Raw genomic sequence first — 12,774 nt, 5'->3', positions numbered from 1 at the left:
TGCCAACCATGCTGACACAACAATGCCAACCAACCATGTAAGAAACGGTGCATGCCCATGCCAATGCCAATGCAAGATCCATTGAAGCCCAAAGGTGAGTACCAAGCATACTATACCAAAACCTATGTCTCACTCTCCATTTTTCAAACCAATGATACATGCCTAGTACAAAAAGACCCATATGCATGCCAACTAACCATGACTAACCATGCTAAAAACAATCATGCCAAACATGCCGATCATGCTAAAGCAACTATGCCAACTGATTGAGCTGAAATATTGCATATTTTAGCTATTTAAAACCAATGTATTTTAAATTCATCATGACATTATTATTGGTTTTAAATGGAAAAATGGTTAATAAGAATAAATACAAGTTGTGATTTAAATTGATTAATAGCATGAGTTTATGCTTAATTTTATAACTTGAGATTTAATTGGATAATGTTTATTCATATGCATATTTTATCTTATTTAGAAAGCTTGGTATGAGATAAATTTTGTGTGTGATCCATATGTTAAACTTTTTGAATAGATTGTAAGTCATTAACGCATGCATGACTTAAAACAATGAATTTTGGCTTGTAGGTCCAATACACATGCAGCAAGGAAACTCACTTGAACGTGCAGCAGCTGGACGTGCAGGAGATCAGTTATGTGCTGCTGGAAGGCAAGCTGTTCATTTCAGCTTTCTTGCTTCTGCACATGGAAGGTCACCACGGCATCACATGGACAGCACGCAAGAAAGCAACGGAATCATGTGCTGGACCAAAAACAGAACCATGCACAAGCACGTTGCAGGAGAAGAATGGGAGGCAGCATGTTGCAGACACTCGGATAGCAGCAGAATTATTCTTCTTTTCGGATGCTTGAACGTGCAGCAGCAAATTTATTCCTTCTTTTTTGAGTAGCTGGACGTGCAGCAAGAGATCAATAGCATCACATGGACCACAGCAGCTCACACATGCAATAAACCTGCAGCAAAGACACTCAATAGCAGGAGAACACTCACACATGCAGACTAGCAGAATACTCACTCGGACAACACTCATTCGGACTCACACATGCAGCAGGAGAACACTCACACATGCATCAAAACAGCAACTCACAGCAGCTCATGTATCATTTCATTGGAAAGCAGCTTTTGGCATGTGAAGCTGAGAGATGGAAACACTCACACATGCAGTTCAGCAAAAGAACAACAGGCCCTCAACTTTGACAGAAGAGATCACGCTGGCACCAAATGGAGATCAGATGCTGACTGCTGAAGCATTGAGGATTCGGTTTTAGCTTTTGCATGGAAGCACGTTGAAGAGCAGGTTTTATTCCTTTTGTTGGTTCTACAACAGCACATGGACAGCACTCAGATGTACAACAGCTGGAGCAGCAGGAGATCACATGGGATCATGGGACCACTTGGACGTGCAGCAGCAGAGATTTTATTCTTCTTCTTTCTTTCGTTTAAGCTGGACAGCAGGAGATTAGCTATTTATTTAGCAAGCAGCAACAGCAGAAGAGAGAGAGGAAGGGGGCTGAAAATATTCAGTTGTGTTCGGCAGTTTTTTGACTTAAACATTTTGTTTGCTCGGCAGTTTGTTTTTCCTTTTGTCTTCAATGCTTTGTTGTTTTAGAATTTTTATTAAGTGTATTAAGAATTGTTCTAGAATTTTATTTCATTAAGTGTAATACCTTAATTTCGTGCAAGTGTGCTAGTTGGTTTCATGCAACAAAAGAATTGTTTTAGAAGTTTTAATTAAGTGTGCTAGTTGGTTTCATGCAATAAAAGAATTGTTTTAGAAGTTTTCATTAAGTGTGCTACCTTAATTTATCACAAGAAGGGTTCGGTTGAGAGCTTTTGTTTGGGAGTAGAGGGAATTGAGCTTTTCATTCGTAAAGTGAAGTGAGTTGGTTTAGATTTATTTTTTCTAGAGGAGATTTGGTTGGTTTGAATTATATTTTTCAGAAAGTGAAGAAGAGAGCTTTTGTTTTTGTTTTAGTTGGGTAATTTATTTGTTGTTTACTTATTTCATGTTATTTATTTTTATTGTTTCATTAAGCTTTCATTTTAATAGTGATTACAATTGCTATGGTTTAATTTGAGAATTTGTGATTTAGATACAATGATGAACCCTAGAATATTGATTTTGAGGCTTTTCAATTTTCAGTGCATGTTTTGTCAATTACTTTCTAATCTAGTTTAATTCTTAATTTAGTTTTATTAATTTCTGAGTTTAATCTATTAGTCATTTACATTCCAATCCGACAATCAAAAATCTAAAAATATGAATCTAGTCCATGACTAGTAACCTCTTCCATCCATTGCACATATCATCCTCTTGTTTTCTCTTTGTGAAGTTTTTCACATTTTTCAACGAGTTTAATTTTAAGTAACTTTCCCTGAGGAGACGATCTAGGAATTTATTCCTAATTATTACACGACATCCTCCTGCACTTGGGATAGCATTAGTGCTACTCATTTTTGAGTGAGTCACCAACCAACCATGCTAATGAAAAAGACACAAAACCATTTTGCTACCCAACTAAGTCAAGGTTGGGGTTTTTAATTAGAATGCAAGACCCATGCCCCTTCTAAAATAAACCACCTTCAAACACAATGCAATCTCAAGTCAAACGACGTCCCAACACTAGGATAGACGTGAAATAGGTATGGGAACAATGCTATGCCAATGCATGATGAAAAAGAGAAACAAAAATCATTGAGGCATTTTACCAAACACTTGGAGTGCATCCAAGTGAGAAACTTGGGCAAAACCCCTTGGGAGTTTCAAGAGCCTCCTAAATACAACCAAACAAATAACCATCACTCCAAAGGGGTTTCAATAAACCACAAGAATGGAATACTATATAGAAATTCACTCAAAGAAACCCAAACCGAAACCCATATGTAAAACAAAAGAAATTCACCCAAAATAAAGGAACCAAATCATGAAAAACAAAAGAGAAAGGGCTTTACCTTAATTTGGAGGTGATTTCGGAAGAAAACACTTTGTGGGAACCGAACGGTTTTGAGTAAGGGAGAAGAAACGCATGGGAAAATGAAAGAAATGAAACTGTGCACTGCTCGAGGGACGCTGGGGGCTTTTATAACAGGCCTTCGCTCGAGCGGTAAAAAATTCTCAAGCGGCATGTCGAGCGGTTGTCACTCGAGCGGTGTCGAGCGGAAAGTCGAGTGATATCAACTTTGTATTCATTTTTGCCCAGTTTTGAATCACACAACACTCACCTGACTTTGACAAACACTAGAGAAGTATATAAACCACCAAGAATACATATCAAATTAGAGGAGCATCATATTCTCACAAAACATGGAGATAAAAACAAAGTATCACAAGTAATGTAGACAAAACCGGTTGTTTCCATCCCTTTGTTACAGAAACCCACACTTGTTCATCCACAGACTTCAGGAAAGCTCTCATTCTAACTTTCCAATATGCATAGTTGTTTCCATTCAAAAATGGTGGAGATGTGAGTGATTGAGACTTATCCATTTTAAACCACCACAACAGGATCACACTCAGGAACTAAATCCTAGCGGAGTGAACTCGCTTTGATACCAATTGAAAAAGCAGTAGTTCTACACAACACTACACCTAGAGGGGGGGTGACTTGGTGTAAACCAATTTTTATGGCCTTTTGAAAAATGGTCAAATAAGCAGTTAGTAGATGAATCAAATAACACAAATAATCAACACATGATTTTGATCACGGAGTGGAAACTCATTTGAAGAACATCTTCAAAATCTAAAACCACTCTGAGTGTAAGACACCACCTCAAATCCATTTTACAAATTTTACTTCGTTACAACCAATTTAGAGACACTCACAAAACCTTTGTAATAGCTAAACTTGGCTTGCAACACCATGAGTGACCCACTCTATCTCTACACGCATGTAGTGTCGGAACTCCGACCTTTATATAGCGTCCCACAAGAACCTCTCGATCTCTACATCAACAGCTGCTCCGGACTCTTCCGGTCAACAAATATGTCCACTTCAATAGACCCATGTAAGAGTTGATTTTGAGTGTGGTGTGGTGGAGAAGTGTTTATCCAAGAGAGAATCAACCAAGTGGGGAGAGGTTGCTCTAAAAAGTTCTTGGAGGCCCTTAGGGATTTTTGCATCTATTCTCCACCCCTAGAACAGAAGTTAAGCTGTTCTATTTATAGTTCCAATCAAAGGAGGCGCTTCAAAACCCTAAATTTTAAGTGATCTGGAAGTTTAGCTCGAGTGACGTGTCGAGCGATGGTCGAGCGGAAATTTCAATAAGGCATCGCTCGAGCTCAGTGTCGAGAGAAAGTCTAGCGTTCCAATCTGTTAAGTTAGCTCGAGCGCCACGTCGAGCATTCAACTCTATCTGAGTTAGCTCGAGCGCCTTATTGAGCGCAGGTCGAGTGTTCAACTCTGTCTGGGTTCGCTCGAGCGCCCTGTCGAGCGAGGGTCGAGCGCTCAACGCTGTCTAGGTTCGCTCGAGCAGTGCTTGAGCATTCAACTTTGGCTGAGTTCACTCAAGCGCCCTGTCGAGCGGTGATCGAGCGAAAACATCTGTGCGGTTTTAGAAATCTCATGCTGTTAATGTGCATCCACCCATAATTTGGAAGCAATTACTCTTTATTTGCATCCAATTCTTTTTCCACGTATAAAAAATGGATGCAAAAAGCCATATTCTTTGTAGTGACTTTTCAAAGGAATAAGCTTACCTTTATCTAAGGAGATTATTAATTGGATGGTCAAATGGAGATCACATAACCCTCATAATTTATAATAGATCTAACATGATAGACCTTCAAGAGAAATGCGTAACTCGGCAATAAATTTTAATGGCATTGGATATGTGTGTTTGAGAAACTCAATTAGAAGTGCCAAGAGCCTGAGAGCAGTCCCAATAGATTCTTCATCTTATCCTTTAAAATATACATCACCAAATTAATCCATTTTTTCTATTTTATATACTGATTTTTACAATATACCATATATCAGCTTATTTATTTTTTCTTCATATCATTTAAATATTATACTTTTTAATATATTTTATTCATTTCAAATATTTTCTCTAACTATCAATAATATCATCAAATCTTTTAATAGTTGCAATATCTCTCCATATACAATATTATATAATTATGTTCTATTTTGAATTAATCCAAATTTATAAGTTAAACCAAAATATAAATTAATTCAAAAAATAAAAGAAAGAGATTATGAAAGGTAAAGAAGAGATTAATCAACTTCTAATTTTGTCTTTGGCGTCCAGCAAAGAAGAAAGCGTAGGAACGAGAGAGAGAGAGAGAGAGAGAGAGAGAGAGAGAGAGAGAGAGAGAGAGAGAGAGAGAGAGAGAGAGAGAGAGAGAGAGAGAGAGAGAGTGAGAGAGAGAGAGAGAGAGAGAGAGAGTCTGAAATGAAAATAAATGACTTTTGAAGAAATTAGGAAAATCAACAGTAGAAGTGAGAAACTAATTTAAAATGTTTATAATGATGAACAACTCCATCCACATTTAGCGGGTTTCAATAGGAAAATATAAAATGAATGAAGGAATACAAGATCTATTTGAGGACACTATTAAGAAAATTTCTTTATATTTTAAATAAAATTGTATTATAGAGCATCCATTGGGAGTGCTCTTATGGAATATAGTTTAGTTCTCTAAATAGAAAACTTGAGTTCAAAACCCCACCCCACTTGTAAATAATAAAAATAAAAATAAAAATAATAAAAAATATAAAAAGAAGAAGAAGAATATCATCATTAGTTAGAATGATTATATATACGTGATATTGAATGATTATATATACGTGATATTCAATCAGTGCTACTTATTTTTCTAAACTTTGTCAGGACCAAATTAGTTGTTTAAAACTATGCAATAAGTACCATTAATTACATCTATTTCTTTCCTTTCTGTTCTCAAGATTGTAACTCCACCATGATCTTTATGCATGCTCGGTCAGAATTAATCTTTCCAAAAATGAGTTAAGTCTTGATTACAGACACACATCATGTACGTACATACATTAGATACTAGCATTAATTTTACGATACGAGAGAATAGTGCAATATCGATGGTATAAAGTACATGCAGTTGTATGTAGTATTATTAATTGGAGTGAAATAGTAGTACATAGGCAGGTACCTTTCTCTCCAATATAACCTCGTTTCCTGGTGCCTTTTTTGGTGGACAGACCAACACTGCAAATGGAGTCTATGTTTTTAGAAGAGAAACCTTTCTCGTTGTTGAAAATAAGTAATGTTGATGGAGCTCCCGTGCCCGTAATGTCCTCCGAGGCTATCATGAGCTCAAGCGATGGACCCACACTCCTCATGTATTCGTTATCTTCCGCATTCTGACACACACACAATATTTAAATTCCCTGTATCTCTAATTTTGAAAAATCTCAGGCGAAAACGCATGATTAATTCTATTGTTGATCGATAATATTCACTCATATATATTACTTTGTAAGCTGGAAAGACACAACAATCTATCTTTTCATCCTTCACCTCCACAAGAGGAAAGACAATCCATGCATGCATGCATGTGTTCCGTTTCATGCTCCAACAACCTTCTAAGCAGAAAGCATGCATTTATTGAACTGGTGAAAATGAAGGTGTTAATTATATAATAATAACATGATTTGAATCTCTGAAAATGAAATCTCAAAATCTCATTTTTCTCGGAAGTCAAACAAATAATTATTAAGGTGACTTTTAAGTCTAAGTACTTGCATATAGTACATCATCATGATCATCACGAAGATCAAACACACACACAAAGCAAACCATGCATATGAGAGAGAATGAGTGAGGAACCTGAATGAGTTCCATGAGAAAGTGGACATCCTTGGCGTAAAGTTCAGCAGAGAGGTTCTTGACGGCCTGCTGAAGATCCTCCGTCAATGGGTTCAGTTCTCCTCCGATTGAAAATTTTTTTCTACGTATTTCTTTATGTGTTCTCTCGGTGTAATTTCCATACCTTCCCAAAACAAACGCACATTGACACAATTACCACCAGATCGATCTTAGACTATAGCCAGAGAGTAGTGAAAGTAGTCAGAGATAGGGTGAAGCACGTCTATTTATATGCCGAGCAGGAATCTTAACGAAGAGGTTTACTTCCCAAACAAGAGAAAAAAAAGGGGGAAAAAAAAATGTCTTTTGAGGTTGATCCGACCAGTACTGAGACGAGACAGTACAAAAAAAAGGATTTTTTATTTCTTTATGGACAGAGAGCAAAAAAAGGACGGTGCTAGAGGCACCACGCTTTCGTTGAGTCACAGCTAGGTAAAAAAAAAAAGAAAAAAATTTATTTTTTAATATTTTTAAATATTTTAAAAAATATATAAATAATTATAATAATATTAAATAATTTTTTCTTAATCATTACAAAAAACCAAAAAAAAATAATAATAATAATAAGGAAAAAAGGGACCCAGCCGTGGCCAAAGCATTTTCGGCAGAAAAAAAAAAAAAAAAGTGTTGGAACGCAATTCGACGACCACTAGATACCTTCCGTCGTGCCTTTTCGCTTTACAAGGAATGGACGGTGCTATGGCCACCTTGAGGGTTGGGAGCTACAGTCAAGTACAGTCAAGCATAATTGATTTTGTTTTATTTTTTGGTTTTTAATATGTATTTTTTAACACTTTTAAATATTTAAAAAAAATTACAATATTATTAAAAAAAAAACTTCCTTAATTATTAAATGATAAAATTAAAAATAGAATAAAAAATTTCAACAATAACACCAAACGAAAAGAACAAATAATGAGAATATCATTTCCCTTCCAAAAAATACCCCAAGTTATAACTTAAATTAAACATTAAAAAAGCTCTAAAAACAAAATAATTACTAATTGATGAAAGTAAGTCAGATTCGGATTAGTGCGTTATGTAAAGCAATATCATGAGGTTTATGGTGCATTTCTTGTCTGTTTTATCCTCGTCGTACATTTGTCTCTGCGTCTAATTTATGGAAAAATTATTAAAAAAGAAAAAAAAAAACTCAAATTTCATGATCATGATTGCCATTAATTTGGCCCTTCAAAATTCTTGAAAATGCGGGGTAAACTTGAAAATGCGGGGTTTCTCTCTTTAAAAAAAAAAAAGAGAGAAAAAGAAATCCTTCGGGATTCCGCCGTCCTTTGGGATACGAACAGACGCGACGATATATATAGGCATAAAAGCGGGGGAAAGACTCGGTAGACGAATTGCGTTCCAAAATTAATGCAAAAGCATTTCTATCGAGATTTTTATTTTTTTATTTTTTATTTAATAATTAAGCAAATACTTTTTAATAATGTTTTAATTTTTTTTAAATATTTGAAAATATTAAAAATAATTAAAAAAATTTTTAAAAATATTTAACCTTATGGAGTCTCACGATGTGAGTGTAGCATGCACCAATCAAATGCAAAAGCAGTTTCCGTACATTCCCACTATTTTTTTTTTCTTTTTTTTTAGCTTTCACTTTCTTTCGTACAATCCCGAGACATTTTTTTGCAGTATCTCATTGTCACTGATCTCTACAATTTTTCGCATTAGTTCGCTTTTAGGCTCTTATTTGTTATTTTTCGTATTTTAATAAATTTATATCTACAAACTATATATCTTGCAGCAAGAATACGATATTGTCAAATATACTCTAGCATATACTGATTGTAATGGCTTCATGAGTCGTGGACTCATCCCAACACATGAAATATTGTCAATTATTTATTTTTTTATGTGTCAACTCAAATCTATTGTTTCAATTTTTTTTAATTTTTAATGTTTTTAATTTGAATGTGTTTTTTCAATATTATTTTATTATTTTTAAATTATTTTATTTTGTTAAATTTGTTATTTTTATCAAGAATATATATATACCAAATTCTTAATAATGGGAAATTATTATTATTATTTGATAATTTAAGAAGTGATTTGGCAAAATTGTTTGTACCAGGGGTTTGTGTTTTTTTCTCTTTTCAGGAAAACAGGAAAAAACTAACGGCCTATAGGTCATCCATCGGGATTCAGCCATCCTTTGGAAAACGAAAAGGCGCGACAATATATAGGCATAAAAGAGACTCGGTAGTCGCCGCACTTGACCACAAGTAATAACCAACTCAGGCGTTTTTTAGCACTCAAAATCGTCGCAACTCAGGATACCTAAAAATTGCTGTATTTGACCAATTTCAAGATTTTAAGTTCTTTGCAGTTTCAACAAAATTAAGTGTTCACTTCTGATCACTTTTAACGATAGACAATAATCGTTGGAAAATAATATTATTAGCGATTTTTTTCGTTGCAAAAAACTAAAAAATCATTGGAAATGGTGTGATCTATTTACAGATAAAACGTTGAGAAATGTCAATTGCAACAATATACATCTCTGCAAATATACCTAAAATCGCTACAGATAGGAAGTCCTCTAAGGCAATGATTGATTTTCTTCGTCACAATTGAATTTGTTTCCAACACATAGAAATTGCTGAAATAGGTTAATTGTGACAATTTTAAACTCATTTCTAGGGGTGTAAATTTTAACCGGTAAACTGGAAAACCGGACCGGACCGGACCGGTTGTGCCGGTTTTAAACCGATCCGGTCCGGAACCGGTTTCATAAAATGAAAAATTGGCCGGAACCGGTCCGGTTTCAGTTCCGGCCATTTTTAGACCGGATTGGACCGGTACTATTTAATATGTGTATTTTTTTTATTTATTTAATGTTATATGTTATATATTTTATATTATATATAATTTTTTATATATAATATATAATAATATAAATTATAATTATATATAAGATAGTATTATTTTAATTTATAAAATAAAAGTTTAATCTTAAACATGAAAATTTAATTGATCATATGCTTTAAATATATAATATTATAAATATATATTATTTATTAATAACATTCTATCATAGATTCATAAGAAGTAAGAACCTAAAAAGAAAGAAAATCACTCAAATATTATTACTAAATTTTAATGGCCTAATACACTTAATATATTTTTTTTGATAAGTACATAAGACATTAGTAGATAAATATAAATTATATATATTAGCATATAATTTATATAAAGCCATACCAAAGCTATACTAATAGCATAAATTTTTTACATAACACTTTTTTTTTTTTTGCATAGCAGTCTTTTTATATAGTAGTTTTTTTTTTTAAGTAGAATTTTTTGACATAGCAGTTTTTTTTTTTTTTATATAAACAGATTTTTTTTATAATAAATATATATTTTATTAAAACCGGAAAACCGGACCGAACCGGACCGGTTACACCCCTACTCATTTCCGACACTAAAAATTGCCACAAAACTCAATTAATAAATTTACAAAAAAATAAAATTACTAAAAATTCTGACGCTAAAAAAAAATTGCAGTGGTAATTTTTTTTTCACTTGTGTTAGAAGTACATGAATTGTGTTAAAGTTTGGCATAAGAAGTTTGACCTAGGTTATAAAATTATTCGACATGTATCAACCAAGATAGCCATTCACATCTTCAAAGAAGTAAAAGGTTTGAACTTATATTATTGTGATTAAAATTTATGTTAGAAGACAATTTCTTTAACAAGTTGGACTAATATATACAAGGCATAAAATGTACAAATTAGCAAATAAAACCAAACATTCTGAAAAATAAGAAACAATATTCCAAGCACAACAAAAAATAATAAAAATAAAAATAAAAATAAAATAATGCATACCTTGCTATACCTATAAGTTATAGCTCTATCTATTAGCAAAAATATATTCTACCTGCAAGCCAGAAAAGCACAATAAACAAGAAACATCCATAGTTGGTCTAAAGCACAATTATATTTCTCTCCCTCTATCACAACTTTAACTATAATTTGGTTTGCTTTCAGATCCGGCGATCCAATAATTATCTTGTCAATCACAATTATGCAAAGGAGATTATGTAAGCATCAAGTTCTCAGCCACCAAAAAGAGAAATAGGGCAATCATCAATTTGCAATGGTAAGTGCATGTGTGCAAACTCATTCCAGAAGATAAACTTTATATGCATTGCGTAAAAACTTCCTTGCTAGAGTTTCGACCTCCCTTGGCCATGTGGCACTCCAATTCAATGGCCTGATCTGAAATGAGAAAAAAAGCTTGCTCACTAAATGCAGAAACTTTTAATGCACAAAGACAACAGTTAAATTAACGTGAGGCAAAGTCCACCATGGATCAAGTATATGGCTAGAATGGAATTTCTTAGCAAAGCCAAAGTAAAGCTTCTTACCACAGGACAAGCTAGAAAATATAGGTTTTTTTTCATGTCAATCAACACATGAATTCTATATCTGTTACTCTCTGTTTTTCAATAAGTATAAGAGAAAAACTGTAAAATGTATGTAGCAACATTTGCTGAACCTTAAGTCACTAACAAAGAATTTTATACCTATTTCAACCAAAGAAACACACACTACATCAAGGCGACAAGTGCAGCTCAATATAAAACTTCATGATCTCGGTTTATTTACAAGTTCATGATTTTGAATTTGGAATAAATTGGTTGACTAAATGAACCAAGGGTATCTTGTTTAAAGACAGCGTCAATAAAAATGCTACTAAATTAACACCCTCAATGCCAAGTCCCTTCTTTAATCCACATATTTCACAAATTAATTAGAATAATTACAAAGGGAAAGTCCCATACCTGGGCTACAATTTTACTAATTTGAGGCTCAAATCCGACGTCCAACATTCAATCCGCCTCATCTAATACAAGTTAAGTCACTCTGTGCAAGTTTGTGTTTTGGGCCTCCAACATATCTATCAGTCTACCAGGTGTAGCAATGACAATCTCCACTCCGGCCACATGGAGACGTCAAATCATCACACTCCATCAATCTCGGTCCATGAAGATCTATGAACAGAAAGAAGAGTTACACAGAAATGCAACACAAGTACCTCTTTTAAGGTCACGGATTTGAGGTCCTTTACGAGCACCACCTTATATGCAGGTACTTCTAATATTAGCACTTATTGAATCTAAACCACTAGCTCTCTAGTAGGTGCTAACACCAATACAATAGGACCTTCACCTTGTACTGTGCGATTGAAACAAACTAAAAAAAAAAATACTTCAATGAATATACAGATTATTGAAAACCAAAGAGTGGGAACCAGAACTTAAACTACGGCCAACAATACTCCACCAATCGAGGCTGTGCACTAACATGGACCAAAGCAGGAAGCAGATATGCCAAAGTCTTACCAGAACCAGTCTCAGCAATACCAATTAAATCCCACGCCATTTGACTCCACACCATTGAATAAAAGTTGCTTTAAGATATATGTTGGCATGGTGCATATCTGAATATAAAAGAAATAAGATTCAAGTAACAGGGCTATTGAAAAATTCCCCAAAAAAGTAGGTCTGATTTGATAACAATTTTAGAGAATTAAAAAAAGTAGAATAATGTGGGATTATAGTGAACTTGAAGCTGGGTTCTCCTTACCTTTTCTCCCTTCTGTCAGCATGTAATGAACGTAATCGAAGTCCATTGCTGATCTGTTCCGTATGAATCTACCCAACTGCGCATAAGGAAGAAGATTTCATCAGATAGAAAATGAAGAAACCAGAGGTGGGTTTCAGGTTTTAAGTGCAAAAAAAAAAGGAGTTTTAAATGTCATGCAAGTAAATAAGTGCAACATTTGGCAGTCAAAATCAACAGATAAGGCACTTGTTCCAGATATAAATTTTTGAAAAAGAAGTCTCTTTTTGTTATAATAAATAGGATAGTTGAAGTTTG

General features: G+C 34.1%; 1 long non-coding RNA gene and 1 pseudogene across 2 annotated transcripts in view; both read right to left on the bottom strand.

Moving 5' to 3' along the window:
• The window catches only part of LOC122290075, a 30,893-nt pseudogene extending 23,881 nt beyond the window's left edge, over positions 1–7,012 (bottom strand).
• A 4,922-nt stretch (positions 7,013–11,934) lies between these two features.
• Positions 11,935–12,774, bottom strand: part of LOC122288952 — a 10,575-nt gene continuing 9,735 nt past the window's right edge. Inside the window, exons 3-5 of one of the 2 annotated variants that reach the window (XR_006236062.1) lie at positions 12,481–12,556; positions 12,237–12,334; positions 11,935–12,087 (exon numbers count right to left, since the gene is read on the bottom strand). This is a non-coding gene — a long non-coding RNA (uncharacterized LOC122288952). The other variant, XR_006236061.1, reaches the window with a different exon arrangement.

This window comes from Carya illinoinensis, chromosome 12 (assembly GCF_018687715.1).
Source record: "Carya illinoinensis cultivar Pawnee chromosome 12, C.illinoinensisPawnee_v1, whole genome shotgun sequence".
Classification (NCBI taxonomy): domain Eukaryota; kingdom Viridiplantae; phylum Streptophyta; class Magnoliopsida; order Fagales; family Juglandaceae; genus Carya; species Carya illinoinensis.
The sequence above is the reverse complement of the archived record's forward strand: the minus strand, read 5'-3'. Positions and strand labels throughout refer to the sequence as shown.